At 34.1% G+C, this 9,098-nt stretch overlaps 1 pseudogene; it reads right to left on the reverse strand.

The window, feature by feature from the left end:
- Nucleotides 1–421: 421 nt before the first annotated feature.
- LOC101968949 (MKI67 FHA domain-interacting nucleolar phosphoprotein pseudogene) lies at nt 422–1,712 on the reverse strand (annotated as a pseudogene).
- Nucleotides 1,713–9,098: the final 7,386 nt, after the last annotated feature.

Here is a 9,098-nt window from a genome sequence, read left to right on the forward strand (position 1 = left end):
GTTACATTTTGTTGTACCTTGTAAAATATAGTCAGGCACTGTAAGAAAAAAAAAAAACATCACATTTTGTCAGAAGATATATATTCATATAATAAGTTCAGAATCACTGCTTGGTTTTTGTCTTCTTCTTTTCTTCCCTGACTATTTAGGTATTGGAGTCTCTACTACATCCATGTGGCTGCATCACTATAGTATGCTGATTTTAATCCTTTGGGTATAAACCAAGGAGTGAGATAGCTGGGTCAAATGGTGGTTGGATTCCCAGTTTTCTGAGGAATCTCCATACTGCTTTCCATAGTGGTTGTACCAATTTTCAATCCCACCAGTGCCCCGACTGGCAGGACACATCAACGTGGGCAGCGAACCTAGATGGGGAGGAATGAAGGGACAAGAGACACGAAGGGTGACAGCAAGACAAAAGTTCTGATCAAGCTGCAAACTTTTATTGTTCACACAGGGGTATTTATGGGCTGGGGATGTGGGGAGCTCTCTTATCGGCAGTTGCTAGAAGTCTTCACAAGGTGAGATAGTGCAGGATGTTTCAGGAAGACAGATGGCCGCAGGATGTCTCAGGGAGATGGATGGCTGCAGGGTGTCTCAGGGAGATGGATGGCTGCAGGGTGTCTCCCAGGCGAGATGTCTCCTAGGGGGCTGTTTCTTGTAACTGTCAGGCTATTCTTTGAAGGAGAACTCCCTTTTGGTCCCTGGCACACCAGCAATGTATGAATTTCCCTTTTTTGCCACATCCTCACCAATATTTATTGTTTCCTGTATTTTTGATGATTGCCATTCTGATAGAGTGAGACAAAATCTAAGAGTAGTTTTGATTTGAATTTTTCTAATTGCTAGAGACGTTGAACACTTTTTAATATACAGGCTGCTTGAAAACTATTTAATTATCTTTATCATCATCCATTCCCGCCACTTCGTTTCTCTAACAATGTTTGTGTACAAACTGTGGTGTAGGGCTCTGGCTATCTATAGACTTCTCAGGAGTGGCAGCAGTGCCTTTAGAAACCCGCTTCTTCTTCTTTGTTATGCCTGAAGACTTTTTCTTCTTTGTAGGTTTATCTGAAGGATATTTGGTCTTACTGGATGATAAAACCAATGAAGAAATATCATAATTAATTCCTTTTGCTGCTAATTTTTTCCTGAGCAATTTTTCTTTCTTTTTAAATCGTCTTCCATTTGCAGTTTTTGAAAAAATGTTGGATTCCGATTATACCACTTCACGGGCTGGATACAATGGCTGACAAAATGGAGCATTCCACTCTTTAAAAAGTTCTTTATGTACTTTTTCTGGTGGCATAAAATGACACACCAAGAGTCTTTCACCAAAAAGGTAGTTATTCATTGTTTCAGCAACTATCTTGGCAACATCTTCAGACTTAAACTCCACAAAGGCATAGCCTCTTCTATTTCCAGTCTTTTTACTTCTGGATAGTCTAAATCTTGTAATAGTGCCAAACTGGGAGAAATATGCTTTGATTTGGGTTTCATAAAGTGCTGGAGGCAGATGGCCCACAAAAATTACTCCAGGAATAAGTTTTTCTTGCTTTTTTTGCTGGGTTACACGCTGGCAGACGTGCTGCACCTCCTTCTGAAACTGGACGTCTTCCTGTGGGTTCAGCGAAAGAATCGGCCTGGATGGGACAATGAACGGAGACCCCACCATGTTGAGACCCGCAGCAACACACCTCCACGTGGCGCGCTCCTGGAAATTAAGTTAATATTAATAACATAACATCTTAAACTATTATAGTAGCTGAACTTTGGCTTCAAGACTAATATTACTTGTTAATATAATAGCTCCCTATTATATAAAACTGATACACTAGCTTCTATGTGGCTTTGAATATTAATGGAATATCCATGCTATTGAATCTAAAGCTAATAAAATATCTGAGCTGTGGTCTTTAATACTAATATGATATTCTTATTATATCATCATCTAAAACTGACACAATAGTTTTCCTATGGCCTTCAATATTAATATGATATCGATATTTGAGTATTTAAAATTAATACTAATGTGATACCAATATATAGCACCTAAAACTGATATAATAGCTGCCCTGTGGCATTTAAGTTTTTTATATTCATCCTGTGGGCTGTAAAATTAATATAATAGCTGCCTTATTATCTTTAATGCTAATATGTTATCCATACTAGAGAATCTAAAGTGACACAATAGTTTCCTTGATCTTTAATACTATTATAATATCCATAATAGAGTATTAATTGTAATATGATAGTTGCCATATGGCAATTAATATTAATTTGTTATTCATACTATGGCATCTTATATTAATATGATATCTGTAATATGGCCTTTAACACTCATATAATAGGCATACTGTTATCTAAAACAGATGTAATATGTGCCCTGTGACTTTAATACTAATATAGTCTCCATAATAACATCTATGCTGCCCTGTTATCTTTAATATGATATTCATTACTAGAGCATCTAAAAGAAATGTAATGGCTAAGCTTTGGCCTTTCATACTAATATCAAATCTATACCTGTTATGGTTTAGATATGAAATTCCCAAAAGTCCCTTCCTAAGACAGTGGAAGAAAGTTGAGATGTCAAAAGATTTGGTTATGAGAACCTAACGTAATTAGTACATTAACTCACACATTGGGATTAAGTAGTTTTTAACCAGAGGCTGTTAATTTAGGGTGGGTGTTTACTTAGGGTGTGGCTGGAGAGATGGGTCACTGGGGACATGCCTTTGGGGTTTATATTTTGTTCCTGGTGAGCAGAGATCTCTTTCTTATTATTTGCCATGCCCTGAGCCGTTTTTTTCTTCCATACCCTTTGGTCATGATCATGCTCTGTCTTACCTTGGGCCAAAAACAATGGTCATATTTGGACTGAGACCTCTGAAACTATAAACACCCAGTAAACTTTTCCTCCTCTAAATTTTTTCTTGTCAGGTCTTTTCATCACAGTGGCAGAAAAAGCTAACTAAAACACAAAGTGGTACCTAGAGTGGGTTAATTGCTGTATATAACAGCACATGGTCACATGGGGTTCAGAAGCCTTTGAAGCTGTTTTTTTGGGGAAAGAAATTTTGAAAAGTTTAGAGATGCAAGCTGGAGCTTTAGAATGTTGTAAGTGGAGCTTAATGGGGGGTTCTGGTGGGAGCCTATAAGTCTGTAATGCTGATAGGAGTATAGACAGTAACAATTGAGGTTTTAGGAGAAGAGAACTGTATTGGAAATAGGATGAGAGGCAATTTTTGTTAAATTCTGGTTAAGAAGTTATGTATATTTTGCTTTGTTCTGAGACTTTTTGGGAGGCTGAATTTAAAGGTGATAGTGTAAATAGACTTTCTGGTGGTGCAAATTTCAAGGCAAGCATAGCATTCAGGCAGTGACACAAATATTTCTGGCAACTTTTGGCCAAGTTTACTGTGATAATCAGGATCATAAATCAGTGGAGAAAGATTTGAATAACTTTCAGTTTTGTCAGAAAAGAGTAGGCAAACTGAGGCTAAGTTGTGGTTGTTAAAGAAATTAGAATCACAAAAGAGATGCTAAATGCTTTACACTGAGACAATAGGAAAGTTGGCCTGAAGGCATCTCAGGAATTGGCAAGACCATCCCCATCCTGTTTGCACAAGGGAGCCTAGGAAGTTGTTTCACCATACTTAGAGGATCAGGCACCTAGAGGCTGCTGAAACCATGGTCTCAGGAGGCTTGGCTGCTACTTGAGATGGTGGGAACTTGGCATCAACCTTGTGGTGCTGGTTCTGTATGATTGAAAGATGCTGGACTAAGGGGGTCATGGAGCTTCCATGGAGATGTCAAAGGAAAACCTGGGAGACTAGGCAAAGTGTAACAGGGTTGGAGTCCCTGCAGGTAGCCCCTGAGAGGCTGATGAATGAAAAAGTGAGAAGGAAGCTGAAACTGCAGTGAAGAACTCTGGGATTAAGAGATGCCAGTATCATGGAACATCTGCCAAGGAAATCTCAAGGAATTGAGCAGAGACAGGCCAAGAAGAGGCCATGTAGACTGCTACTAACAAAATGATAGGAGTGGAGCTACACAGGAACTTTGGATAGAATATCACAATGCCATATGCCTCAGATACTGGATGTGGAAATACAGGTCTTGTTTGCCCAGCTGGGTTTTGGACTTGCTTTGGTCCCATCCCTTCTCTCTATTTGCCCCTATTTCTCCCTGTGGAATGGAAATGTTTAATCTGTGTCATTATATATTGGATGTATGTATATACTGATTTTTACAGGGGTTCACACTGTGATTTTGTTTTGAGTCTCAGAAGAATCTTTGGAATTGGACTTTTGGGGAATGCTGGAACCTCTAAACTCTTGGAAATGGACTCAAAGTACATTGCATTGTGAGAAGGACATGAACTTTTGAGGGGTGGAGCAGAATATTATGGTTTAGATATGAGATGTCACTCAAAATGTCATGTGTAAAAAACACAAGAAAGGTTAGACATGAAATAATTGGGTTATGAGAGCCTTAACCCAATCAGTCCATTAATCCACTGATAGAGTTTTAGTGGGTGAAAACTGTAGTTAGGTAGTGTGGCTGGAGGAGGTGGTTCACTGGGGGTATTCTTTGGGGGTGTATTTGTTCCCGATGAACAGAGCTCCGTATCTGCTTCATGTTTGCCACATTCTGATATGCTTTCCTCATTCACAGCAATGGAGTTGGCCTTCTATGGGCTGAAATCTTGGAAACCATGAGTGCCAAATAAAATTTTCATTCTCTAAAAATGTTCTTGTCAGGACCTTGAGACACAATGGTGGAAAAGCTGACTATCATAATCCTATACTATCTAGAAATAATATGAGAGTGGTCTTTTGACCCTTTGTACTAATATAACATCCATAGTATAGCATCTAAAATTAGTTTAATAGCTACCTCATGGCCTTTAATACTATTATGATATCCACACTATAGCATCCAAAACTAATATAATACCTGCACTATGTCCTTTAATACTATGATGATATCCATAATATAGCAACTACAAGTAATATAATAGCTGCCCTATGGCCTTTAATATTAATATAATACCAATCATGTGGCCTCTAAAAGTAAAATAACAAATGACTTGTGGTCTTTTAATACTAGTAAGTTATCATCCATACTATGGATTCAAAACTGATATAATAAATCCCCAGTGAACTTTAATATTATATTCATATTGTGGCATTTAAAGCTGATATATAACTAAAATGTGTATTTAATATTAATATACCCATATGTGGCTCTAAAATTAATATAATAGCTCCATCATGGTCTTTAATATTAATATAATATTCATACTATAGCATCTAAAACTAATATAATAGCTGTCCTGTGGCTTTTAATACTGCTATAATATTTGTATTATAACATCCAGAATTAAAATAGTACCTGCCAGTACAATTAGTACTAATATGGCATCCATAAAATTTCACCTAAAATGAATATAATATATGCCTTATGGCCTTTAACATATGCTCTTAGATGTTAATATAATATTGATATTATGACATATAAAATGAACATAATAGCTGCCCTATGACATTTAATAATAATATAATATCCATATAATTCCTATAAGACTAATATAGTAGCTTCCATGTGACTTTTAATATTAGAATAATATCTTTACTATCACATCTAAAACTGATAGAAAAGCAGCCTATCGCCTTTAATACTAATTTATTATCCACACTCTAGCAATTAAAATTGGCATAATAATTGTTTTGTAGCCTTTAATACTACCATAATATCTATAGTAGAGCATCCAAAACTGATGTAAGAGCTCTCCTGTGTGGCCTTTAATGCTAATATGATATTCTTATTATACTATTTAAAACTTATATAATATTTGCCTTGTGTCTTTTAATACTAATATCTTATCCACATTATTAGACAATACTGATAAAATAGCTTCATTGTGGCCTTTAACACCAATATCATATCTACATTATTGCATGTAAAACTGATATAATAGCCACCACATGATCTTTTAATACTAACATTATTCATATGATAGCATTGAAAATTGGTATATTAGCTGCTTATAGATTTAGTATTATTATTTTACCCTCATTATAACATCTCAAATTAATGTAACAGGTTCCCTGGACACTTTAGTACTAATAAAATATCCATATTATAGCATCAAAATCTAATATAATAACTGCCTTGTGGCCTTTAATTCTAATATGATATGTATATTATAGCATCAAAAATTAGCATAATAGTTGCCATAAAGCTTTTAATAATAAAATAATGACTATATTATAGCATCTGAAATGAATAAATAACTGTCCTGTCTTCTGTGGCCCGTAGTACTGATACAGTGGCTGTCATGTGACCTTCAGTATTAATATATATCCATAGTATAGCATCAAAAGCTAATATATAATAGCTGAACTGTGGCCTTTAGTACAAATATGATATCTGTAGCATCTAAAATTAACAAAATATCTGCTTCTTTGCCTTAAGTAACATGATACCCAAACTATAATCCTCTGAAGCTGATATAATTGTTGCCCTATAACATTTAATATTAATATGATATCCATACTAGAGATCATCTAATATTTGCCACCTGACCCTTTTATAAAATATTTATTTATTTGTAGTTGGACACAATATCTTTCTTTTATTTATTTATGTGGTGCTGAGGATTGAACCCAGGGCCTTGCACATGCTAGGCAAGCACTCTACCACTAAGCCACAAACCCAGCCCCCATCTGATCCTTAATACTAATTTCTGTACTATAGCATCTAAAATTAATAAAATAGCTTTCTGTCATTATTAATATAATATCAATATTGTGGCCTCTAAATCTAAAATAATACCTGCCCTGTGGTACTTTTGACATTCATATTCATAATGTAGCATCTAAAACTAATAAAATAACTGACCTATGCGGTTTAATATTAATATTATATCTATACTATCGCCTCTAAAACTGATATAATTGCTCTACTGTAGCCTTTAATCTTAATACAATATCCATCCTACAGCATCTAAAACTAACATAAAAGGTGCCCTGTGGCATTTAGTATTCATATGTTATTCATAATATAAAATATAAAGCTAATATAATTGCTCACCATGGCCTTTAGTGCTTATATGGTACCCACACAAAAGATTCTAAAATAATATGATAAATACCTTGTGAAATCTAATACTAGAATGTTATCCATACTGTGTCATCTAAAAGTAACACAATTATAGTACTGGGATATTTAATACTAATGTAATATCCATATTCTTATCATCTTAGAATGATAAAATATCTGCCCTGAGGCTTTAGTACTAATATAATTTCCATATTATAGCATTTAAAACTAATAGTAAACTAATATTATAGTTGCTCTATGGCTTTTGATCCTAATATGATACCCATACTCATATTTACCTGCCCTTAACAGTAATATAATATTTCTATAATAGCATCTAAAATAAATATAACCGCTGCTCTGTGGCCTTTAAATTTGATGTAATATCAATTTTATAGCCTGTAAAACTAATTTAATAGCTGTTTTATGTCTTTAATACTCAATAATATCCATACTATAGCATGCAAAATTAATAACTGCCCTGTGGCCTTTAATGTTAATATAAATCCTTGTCATAGCTTTGAAAACTAATGTAATAGCTCATGTAGTCTTTTGTGGTAAAATGATATTCATTAATGAGCTCAAGCTATAATATAATTACCCTGAGTTTTCAATACTAAAGTAATATCCTTAGTATAGCATCTTAAACTAATATAATAGCTGGCCTGTGAACTTTAGTATTAATTTAACATCTTAAACTAAATAGCATCTTAAACTAATATATGTACTGTGGCTTTTAATATTAATGTGACATCTATATCAGTGAATCAAATACTAATATAATAGATACCAAGTGGCTTCATTACTAATTGATATTTATACTATAGCATCTAAAATTAGTATAAAACCTTCCTGGTGGCCATTAATATTAATGCAGTATCAATACAACTGTATTTGCACCTAATATAATATCTACCCTGAGGCCTTTAATATTAGTATAAATATTCATACTTTAGTGTCTCAAACTGATACAATAGTTGCCCATTGGTTTTGCATACTAATGTAATATGCATAATAAACCATCAAATATGAATATAATACCTGCCTGTGACCATTAACATTAAAGTAATATCCATACTGCTACAACTGACACTAATATAATATCTGCCCTGTGGCACTTATTATTAATGCAAATCATACTATAACATCTTTTAAATTTTTAAAATATTTTTCTTAGTTGTAGATGAACACAATACCTTTGTTTTATTTATTTATTTTTATGTGGTGCTGAGGATGAAACCCAGTGCCGCACATGTGTTAGGCAAGTGCTCTACCACTAAGCTACAAATCCAGCCTCTCTACTATAATATCTTAAAACTAATAAAATAGCTTTCTTGTGGCCTTTAGTATTACTAATATATTAATATACATACATACATACAATGTGACTTCTAATAACAATAGGATAACTTACCTGTGGCCTTCTATATTAATATTATATCCATACACAAATATAATAGGTCTCTTCTGGCCCTCCATATCAATGTAGCATTCCTACTACAGTTTCTAAAACTAATATACTACCTGCCTTGTGCCCTTAGTACTAACATGGCATCCATAAAATAGCACCTAAATTTTATGTAATATCTGCTATATAACTGACCTTTAAAACTAATATAGCATATAAAACTAATATAATAGCTGCCCTGTGGCCTATAATAATAAGATATTAATACTATAGTGTCTAAAACTAAAAGAACAGCTGCCTTATGGCCTTTAGTACTCATATGATACTCATATTATAGCATATAAAATTCAAGTGATAGCTGCCTGTGGCATTTAATGCTGATATGGTATCCATATAAGAACATCAAAAACTGATAGATTCCCTGTGGGTTTAATATTAATATAATATCCATATGGTGACCTCTAAAACTGAAATAATAGCTGCCTGTGTCCTTTTAACACTAATCCAGTATCCAAATTGTAGCATCTCAAAATGATATAATACATGCTCAGTGGCCTTCCTAATATATCTATAATTGTAT

Source organism: Ictidomys tridecemlineatus, chromosome 2 (assembly GCF_052094955.1).
Source record: "Ictidomys tridecemlineatus isolate mIctTri1 chromosome 2, mIctTri1.hap1, whole genome shotgun sequence".
Classification (NCBI taxonomy): domain Eukaryota; kingdom Metazoa; phylum Chordata; class Mammalia; order Rodentia; family Sciuridae; genus Ictidomys; species Ictidomys tridecemlineatus.